This window comes from Excalfactoria chinensis, chromosome 7, assembly GCF_039878825.1.
Source record: "Excalfactoria chinensis isolate bCotChi1 chromosome 7, bCotChi1.hap2, whole genome shotgun sequence".
Classification (NCBI taxonomy): Eukaryota; Metazoa; Chordata; class Aves; order Galliformes; family Phasianidae; genus Excalfactoria; species Excalfactoria chinensis.
The window spans coordinates 27440558-27456616 of record NC_092831.1 but is presented as its reverse complement, the minus strand read 5'-3'; the positions used below and the strand labels follow the sequence as shown (position 1 = coordinate 27456616).

At 44.0% G+C, this 16059-nt stretch overlaps 1 long non-coding RNA gene across 1 annotated transcript; it reads left to right on the top strand.

Annotated features, from left to right (window-relative positions):
- The first annotated feature begins 10027 nt into the window (after window positions 1-10027).
- Window positions 10028-15036, top strand: LOC140255193 (uncharacterized). The gene is made up of 3 exons (XR_011904428.1): window positions 10028-10275; window positions 11531-11704; window positions 14979-15036. It is a non-coding gene; the product is annotated as an uncharacterized lncRNA (long non-coding RNA).
- The last annotated feature ends 1023 nt before the right edge of the window (window positions 15037-16059 follow it).

Genomic DNA, 16059 nt, shown 5'->3' with positions numbered 1-16059 from the left:
AGAGGGACGTGATGGAAAGGGGCACTGGGATACCCAGGAAGAATCAGGCAGCAACTAGGGACCATGTCTTATCTGTCATCCACAAATGATGGGTGTGTCTTGTAGAAATCCCAACCTGGAAATGGAGAATATGCAAATTGCAGATGTTATATTAACATAGGTTCGTAGTGAGCTCATTGGGGGCAACGTGCATAAACTGTTCAGGTAATAAGAAGCCACAGTGCTAGTGCTGAGGGACCTGTCACAAGGCAGACCTTTCAAAGCCATACGGCATCTGTCACGTGGGGTGTCTGTAAATCTGGGCAGTGTGCTATGAACTTAAGACCGGGAGGTCACATTTTTAAATGTGCCTTTCAGTCAAAAATGACCAGGGAAAAAAAAAAGGCTTTCATCAGCTTTGTATTTCAGATACCTCCTCACTGCTCGTCGCTTCATATATTTCCATGGCTCCCAGCAGATCATACCACGTTTCTTTTTTTCCTGGAGGTCAGCTCTGCAGCATAGGCTAACTCACACTTATTCATAAAACTGATTTTGCAGCCTAATAACTCTTCAGGGCCAGGGAAAGGAGAGTAGGATTTAATACAGGCAAAAACAGGACGCTTAGTGAAATAAAAATAATCTGTACAATGTGCTGTAAGAAGCAGTGAAAGGAGAACTTGCTATTAAACTTATATTGATATAATGAAAACAAAATTTGAGCTACTGGGAAGGCCATTCCCCTCTCTCTCTTACCTCTGTGCCTTTTTTGCTAGTGTAGCTATTTCTGCAGTTAGCTGCTGAAGGATTGGCCTACGTTTCATTTCACCTGCTAGGTGAAACTGTAAGTCACTTTTGTATGCTGAGGTGATGCAAAGAGACTTTCCCAGCATATAAATTATAATCAGTTTCTTTATAGCCCTAATAACTAAGTGCATGAATGGCTATGGCTTTTTGGTAAGGTCTGTCTGCGAAGGTCATGCAGCATTATTTTGAGTGCCAACATCAGAAGTGGTTCCTGGTAAGGCTGCTTGGTATTTTGATATGAGGAGCATAGATGGCAGCAGTTACCCCACTTTTATTAGAGGGGATAGAGATGCATGTGGTGAACAGCTTTGTGCAGATCAGAGTGCTGTGAAGGATGACCAGATCACCCTGGCTGCAGGCAGGCTGCGGGTGGTTTCTGCTGCTCAGGGCATTTGCTCTTGTTTTGTCCGACAGAATTCCAAACAAATGGAGCTGTCGCTGTAACTTGACAGGTAGCTAACATATAAAAGGAGCGAGATGAATGACAAAGAGGTTGGAGCTAGCTCATCGTTCACATGCAGGAAATCAATCAGAAAGTGGTGTAATTCACATGAAAATAAAACATATATGTATACTTACAGTGTATGTAAGTGAGCATTTCAGACCTATTTCATGCTCTGAGACAATTTTTGTTGGTTGTTACCACAGGGGCATATAGGCACAGGTTCACAATTCTTGCCTGAGCTTATTGGCTTTAAGATAAGGCCTGACTACCCTGTCTTTCTTTTTTTATAGCCAATGTAGAAGAACTAGCATGATGCTTAGAAATAATAGGGTTGACTCATAAGGGATGACTGTATATGACTCACAAGATGTGAAATGATTCCAGAGAACTGGAGTACATGTGTACACTGAGACTTGGTCTGGGGGGGTTATTTTTCATAACTGGAAGAAGAACGCTTGCTGTGTATTTTAGAATGTGGCTGTTGTAAAGTAACATTGGTTGTTTAGTCTTGGGAGGCTGTTGCAGACAGCAAGTATGGTGGGAAATGGCTGTTAGTAGAGACAGCATGGGAAGGAAGGTCCCAAACAGAGGGTTGACCTAGTATGGATTCACAGTGTTGTCCCTTGGCACTGGCTGAAAGCTTAGAACGCTTGATTCAGAAATGTCTGTGCAAAGGAAGTCAGACCCCGAGGATTAATGGCCTATCCCTTTAAGCAGCACCATTAAGCACCAAGCATCTCTGAGTCACAAAGATGGGTATTTTCAGTGTTGCAGCCTAAGAAACCCTTGTGATCAATTAACTGTCCTGCTGCATTAGAAAAGAAAGATGTCAGTTGCTACCTCTCTGCCAAAGGCGTCCTTTGCAGTCAGTTGGTAGTAGGCATGTCCCCAGCATCCCTGGAGCAAGACTTGGGATCGCTGCTGGACAAGCACTTACCTGAGAAGCTTCATTGGTTTCCAGCCCAGAGAGGGCATCTTCAGCTCTTCATTACCCTGTGTTGTCAAGTAAATGCAGCATGATAGATTAATGAATTGAGTCTGCATGGATGGGACCAGTAAACTATTGATCCGCTTATCCTGTGCCCATTTGGTTTTCCCAGATTATAACTGAAGTTACTTTTTCCTTAAAATGAAGAAAGCTCGTGGGATTAAATCTGCCAACATTATTTTCAAATACCGTGACATGTAGTGGCATCTTGTCCCATTAACTTGCAGCTTGGAGAATATAAAGATGTAAGAAGAATAGATCATGGTAAAAGGGGATAGTTCATGCATCTGAATTTCAGGGACCTGTTATTCCACAGGGAAAGAGCTCAGCTTTATGGTTTCCTTTATTTTGCAGCATGTAAGAGGAACAGCAGCTTTTCCTCACGTGCATCTAAGTATGTACTCATTGCTGTTGAACTTCCTGCTATAGGCTTGTTATTCGGGTGCACAAACAACCTAAGCCAAAGGAGCTCTTTGGTGCAGTTTTGGGTTAACGTTTATTAGTGCCTCCTGTGCCTGAGAGAAGCCAGCAGTGGTTGCCTTCTCACCATCCTAAAGAGAGATAGGAGGGTGGGAGGGTGAACATCACTGTAGCTCAAGTTGTTGTTTGGGCCCCATCCCTGGTGGCTCTTGTTTCTAAGGGGAGGTTTGTGCCCTGGGTGGAAGGAGGGTGTATGGTGTTCTCTTGCAGAGTTGGAGGAGCTTCTTAAGGAAACTTGCTCCTCGTGCCTGCCTGGGAGCTGGGCTGTGTTGGCCCTGAGCACTTCTTTGTGCCACTGTAGCGTGCCACACTGTAAGCAGTGCCTTTGCTGTGCTGAAAGTGAGCTGTTCCATGGCTGGAGCGGAGACAGCAGCTGACAGAAGGCTGAATTGTTCAGCAACAGCAGGCACTGGGATTAAGCATGAGATTTGGGAGCTGCCTTGTTACTTGCACAGGACTGTTAGTATGTGACATCAGAGATTATCAGTGTTGTCAGACACATGTTCTCACAGTGAGCTTCCTTGAGGAAGGATTTTCCTCCTGGAGAAAAAGGTAAGAACACAGATTTGTGTAGCTCTCTCCAATCCCTTCATGTGTCTTGAAGTTCTTGTCTGTCGCTCCCTTTACAGCATGCAGCTCTTATCCTGGCTGCGGGTGTGCACAGACCCAGTGTGGAAGGTGCTTTACAGAACAAAAAAGAACAAACAATCCCCATGTTACAAGCTGTTTGAATTGCAAGGTGAGTCCTGGCTGTGCTGTTTTGCAGAAGAAAAAGGGCTTTATTTTAGGGAAGCTAAAGTGTGTTTCTGCTGGTGAAACCTTTAGCGCATGCCGGACACAGTCCTGTAAGCACTGACACTGCAGCCTGTCCTCATCTGCCCATGGGTTAAAGCAGTTTGTAGTAGTTCTGCAGCACAGCAAGCAAGGAATTTCCCATCCACATCACATAAAATGATGTGTGTGTATTGATAGATATATGGAAACATTGCCTAACCACTGTATTATTTCTCCTCCTTTATAGCAAGTGCCTGTGCTTCCAAGAAACTTAATGATGTATTTATGATCTTAGCATAAATAAGTAGAAGACACTAATCACACAGGGTGAAAAGGCAGCTGGGATTTGTTCAGACATGTCTTGGAGTTCTCCAGGTGGCTGAATCATGGAAGGAGAACAAGTGGCTCTGATGGCCTCATCAGGTGTGCCTGATCCCACTTAATGAGCATGTGGTCTCAGCTCAAGTGAATATATATAGGGGCAGGAAGGAAGCAGTTTTTTTCTGGTGCGATCTTACCATGTTGTGAGTGAGAAGAGGGTGCAGAGCTATGGAGAAAAGTAAGTTGGAGGTGAGCTTGTTGTGCTTCAGCTAATTCCTAGGGCTTCTGCTTCCCACTTCAAGCGGCAGCCAAACAGTCTGCTGTTCCATGCAGGGGCTGACCTGTGAGAGGGGATCAGAGCCTAGGGAAACCTGATAAGGATTTGTCTCTTTTTTTATAAGGGCTATGGAGAAAGGCAGCAGGAAAAAGGGGATGGGGAAAAAAACAATTAAAGAAAAGAAATGGTAATGGGTGAGGCTGTTCCTTAGGTGGTGATGTAGCCTGGGTTGTGCTGGGGCTGAGGTGTGTGCTGTTCCTGTGGGACAAGGAGAAGGATCTATCATTGCTTCTCTCCTTACTGTCTGTATGAACTTGACTCCTTTTAAGGGTACGCAGCTGCTACTAGTGTCTGAGTGTCTGGGAAGGCTGACTTTGTTATATTCTGTATTTGAGAGTCACCCTGTTGCCTATAAGGGAACATGTGGCATCCCTCTATATCACTTAGGAAGGGCCGGCAGGTGCAGGGTTTGCTCCCACCAAGCAACCCCCTGTGTCAGGACTACAGCACTAGATCAGCATCTGCAAATACTGCAGCTCTCTGCTCTACAAGACACTATTACTGCTCCAGGAGTTTGCATTTGTGCATCTTTCATGTGTTTCCATAGTCCAAATGCAGAATGGGTGGGAGTGAGGAAAACTAGGCTTCAGTGCTGGTGTTCTGTGATCTATGAGTGTGTGATGTTACAGTACCAAAAGTGATAGTTACTGTGACCCTGGGCTCATGAGCAGTTGTGATGGGTTGGTTTTCAGCAAAGCTTCTTTGGTGCTGAATCTCCTTTCTAAAATAGCTTGGCCTGGGAAAGGATCAGTCACTGACAGCATCAGAACAGCATTTTTCTCTCAGAAGGGTTTTCTTGAGCTGTATCAAATAGGAAAACAATTTGAAATATGCAGTGGGTTTTGAATTATAGATGTCCGAAGCCTGTAGAAGCCACTGAACCCTTCTTGCTTATGATTTGATAGTATCAGATCAGAATGGTTTCTGATTCTCCAGAGAAGGTCCTGAACACATCATGCTTAAATTTTAAAGACATCAGGAAAGTGCCCAGATCCTGTCTTCTCACTTCTGTTCGTTATTGATTTGCTTGTTAACTCTGAAGATGGTTTGAAGCAAACTTTCGAACACACTTGCACTGTGGCTTGTAAGCACTTTGTGCCCCGAGGTGTTGTGAGTGTGCTAATTGCTGCCTTGGGCTCCTGGCTGCCGTCTCCTTGCGGGCTGGTTGTTGTGAATCAGTTTGGCCTGAGCAGTGGCAACACCACTTGTGCATCTGGTAAAGCTCCCAAAAGCTGGATTGTGCAAATGGTGTGGGCATTGGGACTGCAAAGTATCTGCTGCAGAGCAGGAGCAGGACTTTGCTTTGGGGAAGCGACGCTTCCGCATGTCCTGTTTTCTTTTGGCTACAGCCTCCTTTCCTTCCCTCCTGGCTGTTTGGTCTTATGCAGGCAAGACAGCTGGAACAAGTTGTGCCCACTGTGACTGTCACAGCGATGGAGCCCTGAAGCTGGGAAACATGGGGTGACAGTGTCACTAGATGTGAGAAGAAGGTAAGAGCTGACTTGTTCAGGAGCAGGTTAATCTCTGTACTTGTCACACTTTTTGAATACTGAATTCTGACTCTGTGCCTGCAGTTTATTCATTCGTTTGGTTCCCTATTTGTCTTCCCTCTTCCCTTCTTAAAATTATTTTTCAGATGCCTAAATGAGACGCTTTGCAAAACACACAGTGTGTTTTCTGTATGTTTCTGCCCAGTCTGAGAATAAATTATAGCTGAAACTTAGGAATGCTGCATCTGTCACCGGTTGTAAAGCGGCCTTGAAGAGTTTTGCCTTGGCAAGCCATAATTGCTGATAACTGCTCCTTTTATGCAAATCTTGGCATGCAAGGGACTGCTAATGGGACAGTGGGCTCAGTCCAGGCACGCAGCTGCAGCAGCAGAATGGATTTGTGGGTGCTGCTCTGCATTGCAATGGGGTGCCCTGGGAAGCTGGTTCTAAATGATCACTAGATAGCATGTCTGCTTATATGCTCTGTGGAGTTGAAGCCAACTCAGAGAAAAACTCCAAGTTTCTGCACATCTCTCAGTAAACCTTCTGTGTTTAGAAAGATTACCTTTTGAGCTGTGGTTGCCTTTATTGCCTGGCTCCCCTGCCTTTGGTGGTAAATACGCTGCCTGCCAGCTTGGTGTGTGATGCTGTTGTTGAGTTACACCCCCATCTTGCTGTTGCATCATCATGGGTGGAGTTACTGCTTGGTAAGAGCTGGAGGTGTGAAGTCATAAAGCCTCGGAATGTCATTAGAGTGCAGAGAGCCTGAGCTGCTGTACCCTGTGTGTACCCTGCAGGCAATGAGGCAACACCTTTTTTGATCCTTCAGTGGAGGAGTAACTGCATTGGGAGTGGTATCTGGTCAGAGCATTACAGTAGGGTGGCGTGTTTTGCTGAGCATCTTCTGGAGCAATCTCTTCTTCCTTTAAGGTTTTGCTGAAGCATATTTATGTCTCCGGGAACTTAACCACCCAGTTACCAGGCTCAGACAGTCCTGTCATGGCAACAACTAAGCATCATGTGCAAACCATTAGCTAGCTAGCATCTAGCTGCTGAGGTCTGCACTACCAAAACAGCAGTGATAGCGGAGCACAGGGGGTCTCAGTGTGGTGCTTGAAGCATATGTTCAATGCTCTATAGCTAGTAGTACCAGTTGTAAAACCTGACTTACTGGAAGGGTCAACAAGCAAAGCAGCTGAGCGCCTGTCTTGCAGTTGGCGTGACTGTTTCTCTGCAGGCTATTGCCCAAGGCTGCCTCTGCATTTTGCTGGGGCAAGCACTTAGTGGGCTTCTCTCTTTATTGTTCCAGGATGCAAGAAAGCCCCTGGGTTCCAGGTTGAGACATGATACAAGGATGCAAGGCCCAGAAGAAGGTAATTCAAGTTTGGTAAGTCATCATTCTTGGTCAGTTAACTAGGGAATGATCAAATGGTTATTTGCTGCTGGTGCAGCACTGGCAGTACCCTAGAAAAGTTTTAGCATACTGCAGGCCAGGTTGGGGTACTACAGTACAAAAGTCACAGTGAAACACAAATAACACACCTTTGCATCCATCTTGAGATGTGATTTTCGTGTATGTTTTTGCAGCACAGCTCTGTGAAAACTTTAGGACACAGGAATTACCGAATGGGGTGAGGATGGAGAGGGTGTGCTCCTTCAGCTGGCATTCCTTGGTGTAAGTGGTTCTATATGGGGAGGCTCGAGCTTGAAAAGGTTGTTTGCTTGAGGATGGAGGTTAACAGAGTAGAAATAATTTCTCCTGACTTGAGGCTTTTGTTTTCTCATCTGCTGCTGAAGAAAGGGGGTTGGGGATGAAGCCTTCAGCCTGACTGGGTCTTACAAAGACTAGCATTAGGGGTGCCTGTTGAGAGATAGGCTGAAATGTCTGATTTGTCACCTTGAAGTGCTTTGTGTTTCTTGGAGTCACTTTCTTCTGTGGTGATTCTCCAGTGAAAAACATGGATACAGAGATGGTCTCAGATCACTAGGGATGTTCTTGCCTCTGGATGTTCTTGCCTCTGTGAAAGGTTCGTTGTGATCCAGCACCGTTTATTGTGTACGTGCATCGTTAGCCAGGACCCCTGCCCCTTGATACAGGTCTGTACACAAATGTACAGTAAGAGGCAGGGCCTACCCAGAGACAACCACAGTCTGTGCAGACAGCAGGCACAAGAGAGGAGGCAGCCATTCCAAGTAATCTCCTTGCAGTGCTCTGTCCATTGGGCTATGCAACCTGGTGGGTTTTCAACTGGTTACTTGTAGTACTAAAAGGTTTGAAGGTAGTACTGCCTCGTATGTCACTTGCTAAGTTAGAGCGTTATTCTTCTCTCTCAGATTTGATCATCATACTGCCTGCAGTGCTTTGAGAGTTTGGGCTACTAACATAACTTTTGCCCTGGGAAAGTGACAGAAGGTGCAGGTCTAACCACTGCACAGTTCCATCTGCTGGATTTTCTACAATGTCTCTCAGCTTCTTTGGAGGTAAGGCGTGCACAGTTGGAACTGCACCCTTGCAAAACAAAAAGCAAGGGTGACCCTGGGAGTTATTTTTTGTGAGCTCTACTAATGAACTGATTATTGCCTTTGTAGCAGCTAGAATAGCAATGCAAGAGAAAACTCTGCATGTATAAAGCTGGAGACAAAAATGCCCTGAAGGCCAGGTTTTTAATAGAAAAGGCTGAATATAAGGTGAAGTAAATTTTGCAATAATTAACAGCTTGTTTTAGACGTGTAAATGCTGTATGGGTAGCCTGTGTTAATCTCACAGGGGTCTTTGCTACAGACTAGGAAGGCTTGAGAGGTGACCAGGAATAGTTGGTAGGATTTTACTTAGGATTTATACCCATTCTACAGGGTAGAGCAATATAGGTCTATAAGATAAATAGATCTATAAAGTGTTTGTTTTACTCGATTTCCTTAATTAGAGTTCTGATGCGATGACAATCTGGAATCTTTGCTCTTCCCAGCAATATCTTTCCCATGTCTTTAGTGCAGGGACACACCAAGTATTTTGCCTGGAGAATGTAGGAGAGCACTGAGGGAGGAGTGCTTCAACTTTCTGACAAGAGATGCTGTCTTGATGTTACCTGATAGGAGTTGGTGCTGTCAGATACCTTGGCTAGCAAGCTTAGAAGTCAGATTTTGGTACGGTTAGTAGAATGATCACTAGCAAAAGTGGCAGCGCTTCAGGAGACTTTGGAGGGGCAGCCTTCATGATTAAGGCTAAAGAACAACTTTGTGGAGGAAGGAAGTTCCTTTGTAAGGAAGATTTCCCTGCAGGAGCTTTCTCTGCAGCATTTCTTTTACTTAGCTGTGGAGGAGCATGTGTGTGCTGGCTCCATCAGTGTTTGTTTTGTGTCACAGCGGTGCTCTGTGGGCCTGGCATTTCAAAGACTTGCACTGTTGCCTTTACAACATACAGTAGATTTGCCTGGAGGAGAACATTGCACAGACAAATGCTGAAGTGTGACTCCAAAACACTGCGTCTAATATTGTCCACGACCCCTGCAAAATATAATGAGAAAGGAGAATGCATCTAGACTGTTCCCTAGACTAGCAGTGGCTCTTAGGCAGGTCACCATGAGCTGATGGAATTAAATGGATAGTTTGGGAGTCCTGGTGTTCTTATTGATTTTAATTTTTTTATTTTTTTACTTTTTCCTTTTGAGGCAGACCTGGTTTAGTCAGGCCAAAGGGGGAAATGGAAGCTTTTGTGAGCTCTCATGACAATGAGCAGAACAGCAAGGGCATCCACATGCATGTGGCTGGTGCTTTTCATACCATGGAGCTCAGTCCTGTTGCTCCTGCCATGTTCAGAGCAGGGACTTCCACAAACCAGGTGGATGGAAAGGTGCTCGCAATGCTTCAGCTCCTGTACTGCCTTTAGTGCATGTAATTGGTGAGAAACAAAGGCTGTTATCTTCCATAGTGACAGACCTTAATGAAGAAGTCATCTGCTTAATGGGGGACATGCATGTGAATCTATTTAATCTGTGTGGTCTACTCTTTATGTGTATTAATCTGCAAATGTGTAGTAGGTGGTAAAATTTATGAAAACTCTCACCATCTCTGTCAAGTGTGCCCTTTAAAATCAGGGGGTTTTATGAGTGTTACATGTGTATGTTCATTATTGTTAAATCTCTGCTCAGCCTTTGCTTTTTTGAGGGTGAGCAAAAAAGAGAAAATAAAGCCTAAAGAGAAGGTTGATTTCTTTGAATAAAAGCTTCAGATCCACAGATCAGTGGACTAAAGGCTGGTGTTTAAGGCTGTATAATCCAGCTGATTGGAATTTGGAGGAGGATGTGGCCATTCAATTCTAAATGCTTAAATATAATGTTGTTAAAATAATAAATGTATCATTTTTATTTTATTTTATTTTTGCAGCTTGCTACAGCTGGATGGGAGTCTAGTGTCCTTGCCAGAACTGATCTCAATACAGAAAGAAGATGCAGGCGATGAGTTGCACTGGACTGATGTTTAGAAGAAGCAAGTTGTAACTGGAGCCTTCAGTCTGCGTCTTGGTGCTCATGCAGGGATCGTGTACGATGGGGTTCTCATAGGTGCAGGTGGGACACAAAACTCATGGTAGTGCAGGGGGAGGATATCCGTGCTCAGTTGAAGGCCTTGGATCATTCCTCATTACCATCAGTGCTTGGTATGTTCTCATGCCTGCACTTTCCTATTTTTATTCCACGCTTTCTTTTTCTATTGTTAAATCCTTTTTTTTTCTCTCCTCTCAAAAAAAAAGAAAAAAAAGAAAAAAAAGAAATGGAAAAGCTGCTGTTAGGATTATGTCCCGTTACTTAAAGTGCTTGTTCTGCTACGTGTACACATTCATTTAATCATATTGGCCATATGAAAGATGCATGAAGGTTCAGTTTTGGGAGGTAAGCCAAAGATATCTTTGGAACATGTAGCTGTTTGATGTAGGCTTGTGTGTAGTAATTGAATTACTTAACAAGCACTATATCAATGAAATAATCTTGGTGAGTTCCATGTACTTAAGTAACTATTGCCTTGAGGCTGTGGTAACTGGAGTAACCTTGTTATTGATTTTGTTGTTGTTCATTATGCATATCTTATACTTTCTAATAGGAGCACCCTTTTCTGTGTTCCTATTAAACGCAGCTCTTTGTGTGTCCTTCAGAAGTAAGGTTTCTCTTCCAATCACTTGTAGAGGACTTTCCTGTCACAGCTCATACAAGGGACTTCTCAGACATCCCTCTCATAGCCCTGTTGCTGCTCAGCCACAGGGAATCCTGCTGTAGTGCTGCTCTGGTGTAATGCTCTCTGCATCCCCCTCTTTCTCCTGTGTCTCTTGTGGGATAGAAAAAGTAGGGCATTCTCTAATTCTTCTCACTGCTTTCCACATGAGAAGTCCTTGCTCTAATTCTGTTGTGCTTTTGTAGGAAAGTCAATTTACATTTTCTCCATTGCCTCTTCCATCTGTCCTTATCTGCCCTTTTATTGTGAGGGAGACCTAAGGTTGCTCTCAGGACCCAGCAGCTCCGTGAAGCTGAGTCACGTATCATATGCAGTGGATGGATTTGAGTAGAAGTTGATTGGTGGGCCTTCATTACGGAGCCAGTCTGAATCCCGAAGTGAGATCTGAACTCTTATCTGATGTTTTACTTAAAGCAAAGCTGTTTACTTCACCCTTGTCAGTACTAGACGTGACTTATATTAAAAGTGGGAATATGAATGACTGATCAAGGTTATTCCAACAGGTTTTTTTTAATATAGGCATTACACATGAATTCTTATGGTATGGCATCAGCAGTAAAAGCAGTGTCCAAAACAGACTCGGAGCTCATATCCAAAAATGCATGACTTATGAAATGTGTGTTCTAGAGACTGAAAATCTTAAAGAAAATGTCTGATTGCTTTAAATCATTTCTTGTTATCCGTAGTTATGTTGCAAGTTGGATCTGACATGCTCCTTGAGCGGCTGTAGTCCCTGACAGTGTATCCCAGCAATTTCTTCATGCGTTCAGGAGGTATTCCAGTGAAACTGAACCTCTGCATCGTGCTCAAGAGTTAAAGCTTGAAGACCTTGCTCTGCTCAGCCTAAGAGAAGCGCTAGGGTATGTATTAAGAGGCTGGCTCAAATGCAGCCAGCAGGTGGGGAACTGAGTGACGGCTTTTCAGGTTGCACGACTAAAGCTTGCCTGTGGGTGAGAGCTGTGTGGATCACTGAATTAAATCCCTTGTGTGCTGGGAGTCTCCTGGCAAGTGCTTAGTAGGTCCTGGACTGTGCAGCGTGGCTTGAGAGGAAGGAGAAGTGCTGGATGGGGAAATGTGGTGAGATTTGTAAGCATCACAGCCCTATCCGTGGAGAATCTCACTTCACTTTACATATTGTCAGTGTCTTTTTTAGCAGTTGCATCTTTCAGGAGTGGAATATCAGTGTTTTTCTCTGGGATCTTGTCATTTTGAGTTTTGATATTGTTTTTAATTTAAGGAAAAAAGGAAAATCAAACTCAGTGACTACCTGGCATTAGTATGCTTCCGCTAGCTGCTTCTGTCCACGTTTTTAAGAACTGTAATGCAAATCCCCTGCTAGCAGGGAGAATTCGTTGTTCCCCACTGTTTGTTCTTTGATCCTTATTAGGGCTGATGTGTGAAACAAAGGAAGGAGAAATGTTTGATTTTTCCTAAACTTGGGTGACCCTGCAGAAGAGACAGTAGAAACAAGGTCTTTGCTAATAAACTGAAGTGATGTAAATACTTGTGAATGTCGGCTTCTGGATAGTGATCAAGTGAACTGAACACTGTGACTGATGTTTGAGGTGGGAAAAGCCAACATTTGACATCGTGTTGGAAAAGTACCATCCTATTTCTTGTCTCTGATAGTGGGTGGTGCAGGAACTTGACCTTCAAACTGCTTTGTCATATTGTGTTCTTTGCCATAAACTGGTTTTTGTGGTGTTCTGTCTTGATGCCATCAATCTATGGTTTCATTCACCTTTTTTGTTTGTTTCCTGCGAAATAGAGCAATGCAAGGACAGGAGATAACAGCTGTGTGAGGCTTTAGTGTAGAGTTTATCATACCACTTGGTGTCTCATCTTCCTGAACATGGGTGAAGATTTGAATCTCAAGTGTCTGGTTCTTAAATCTCCCAATATGTGACACACATTTCTTGCTCAGCCCTTTTCCGTCCTCAGCATTTCTAGCTGCTGTGAGGATGCCTGGCATCAGTGGAGCGTGCTGGCTTGCAGTAGAAATCTGTTCTTTCTCTCTGCTGTATTGATGGAGAGCGGCTAAGGTTGTGGTTTGGGGACTGCTAGCTGAGCACCAGGCAAAGAGCAATAACAAAGCTGCATTTATGCTTAATTTTATGCTGTGCTGTGGCCAATAAAAAATTCTGAAGTCTGTACGATGCTTTTCACCCAGGTCAATTGATATACAGATTCTGTCAGCCCTTTCAAATCAGCGGTGCCTCAGGCTTAGTGGTGCTGTCTCTTCCCTTTACCCCTAGTTTTTCTCAGACTCATGCAGTTCAATATTTGCATCTCCCTCATTTCTGCTGTGCCATTTGGCTCCAGTTGCTCTAAAGGCCAGAGGCCGATCCTTTATGAAAATCAGCTAGTAGTAGCATCAGTAGGCACCATTAGCTCAAGAGCAGCTTTCTGCCACCGGAGGACATCCCTGCGTGACCCAGAACTGGACGGGAGTGGTTGTGCAGCTTGCTCTGAGCCTCTGCTGGCCATCAGAGAAAGGAGACTATAGAAGATGTGTGCCTTCTTCATTGTACCCATCCTGTTGTTTAGGAGAGAGATGGTTCCCTCTGCAGGTAGGCAGTGTTGCTCCTGCATCACGGAAGTAAATTTTCTGGGTAGTCCATCTGATTTTGAGTCCTTTTCAGGTCATGAGATGTAATTTTAATAACAGCCCATTATCTGTTTTGAAAGATGTTTCTTAAAAAGCATCTCTTCTCAAAAGGCTTTTAAGATTTCTAAGCTCCTAACAGGCTGCGTTCTTCTAGTAAAATGGAAGCAGTATTTCCTATTGCTTCCCACCCAGAGAAGATGAAGAAGAGGTGCCTAGGAAGATGAACTCTGCTTCCTCTTTTGAGAACATGGTAAAAGACTGGGCAGAGCTGACACTGCTGGAGCACCCCCTGCACTGGACACAGGCCAGTGTCCTTTGCTGCTGTGGGTAGCTGACCTGTGTCCCCCATTGGCCTGACCAGGGACCTGGTGGAACTAGGCTGATGGTAGCCTCTCTCAGATCATAGTATGCAGGGTGGTTGTTTGTGGAATGTCCTGAAGAGTCGTGTTGTCTCTAGTGAAAAAACTTGGCACTGAAACCTGTTAACTTCATGGTTTTCAGGTATTCATAGATAGTGTTCTAAAAAGGGAAGTGATGGCAAGAATGAGTGATGGTAGGCAAAAGAGAGGAAGAAGCAGCTCCTCTTCAGCTCTAGAAATGGTTCAGTTGTCTGTGCAGAGCTATGGATTTCAGGGAATTGCCTCTTTGAGGGATCTGTGCTGTTCTGAGACTACAAAAAGGGAGTTTCTTAAAGCTTCTATTATTCTGCCTGTTAATTTCCATTTCTAATCTTATTTATGAATTCAGTTTAAAAGTGCTATGAAAGCAATCTTGAAACGTTTTCCATCGCATATTTAAACACCTAAGAAATCAAAAAGACAAACCTTACTGTACGATGTGTAAGATATGTAGCCTCCAAAGCAGTATTTTTAATCAGTGGTCGCGTTTAGAAACATTTGTGGACAATACCCTTTAAAAGTCCATAGCAGAAGGGCAGTCTGTGGAGACCACTGCTACAGCGAATACTGTGTTATAAGCACTTAGTTATGCTTTCCTCAGCAAAGTGAGCTTAGGAGACCACTTCAGCTTCCTGTGCTTTTATGAATGCTAACTTGGTTGTTTAAAAAAAAAGGAGTGAAATAAGAGTACAAATGTTATTTAACAAGCACGGTAAACAGTTTGGCTGCCCCCTTGGGGAGCAGTAGCCGTTGTGGAGTGCAAACAGAGGAAACAAGAGGGTTTTGAGAAAGAAAGCTATCATTAGTGCTTTCATTTCTCACAGAGATCAGTATCCTTATTGTCTGTTTATTTCTTGTGATATTAAAACTGTTGTAAAAGCAAGTAGTCTGTCTTTACGGGATGAAAAAACTGGAGAGAATTTTATTTTAGCACTTAACCAAAGATAAAAGAGAAGGGAGTGACTATCTCAGAATAACGTGTGCAGAAGGACTTCATATAGTACAGACAGAGGAAAACATTTGTTGGTTCCTTGACCCTAGAGCTGACTTGGTAGAAAATCCTGGCTAAACATGTTGTTTATAAGTGTTTTTAATATAATCTTCTCTGATTTTTTTTCCTCCTTCCAGTTGTGAATTGAGGATGAATGTCGCTGATAAAATGGAGGTCAGCAACTGAGCAGCAGCGTCTCATGGAAATGATTTGAAGGTGAGTGAAATAAAGTGGTTACTTAAGTTGGACATTATTGCTGTGGGAAGCTGGAAGGCCTGGTCAGGATTTTCTGAAGTAGAAGCATTCAAAATGTTGGGAACAAACATAGAAACTGGGGTGGATGACAACTCATGGGGATCTAATCTGATACTGGGACCTCAGTGTGCAATATCATGTTCTGGGCTTGAAAGCTGTTGACTCCAGTTTCTTATGTACCAGAGAGATCAACTGATTAAAGTGCCAAAGGATTTCCTTTCTGTTCAGAGGATTTGAGGTACTTAATGCTAAGCTGAGCTTCAGATCCTGCTAGCTCAGATGTTATGGTGATGGAAAGGGAGAGATTATGGGCTGGGACAGACCAGAGCTACCTGTCAGAGCTGTGGGTAAGTGTGGCTTTGGGAAGTTGTGAGTGGAACACTCTGGTGCAAACCCTTTTTTTGCTGGCTCCAGTCTGCAGAATCTGAGTGATGCTGCATCCAGCTGGGACTGAAATGGTTCCTGGAAAAAAAAAAGCTCAGTCCCTGCAACATAGTAATGCTCACAGAGGGTGATAAAGGCAAGCATGAAAATCAAGTATGATAGATAGTTAGCAGGAGAGGGCTTTGTGAGAGGCAAAGGCTAAGGAGCAGACACTAGAAGTGGGTGCTGCACTCTGGGACGTTCCTTTTGGTGAGTCCTGCAGCTTTGCAGCTATGTTCCCGCACTCGTGCTGACTTAGGCTATCCTCTTGTACTGTAAGCTGCCTTTTAGGAAGAGAGGAAGTGATTTCTTCAAGCAAAAAGCTGAGTTGTCCAGCAGCTTCCAAACATTTGTCCTTTATAGGAGTATTAACTGCTGTCTGGGCGTATGTCACCAATTGATGTTTGAACTTTGTTTTTGTATTTGGTCTTCTGACTTGTACGAGCAAGCTGTGGTACTTAAGTGCTGCACTGTTAGCTTTGGGTTACAGCTTTGGGAAAGCTGGGCCCATGTGAGGAGCAGGAGTGCTTGCTGTTCTGG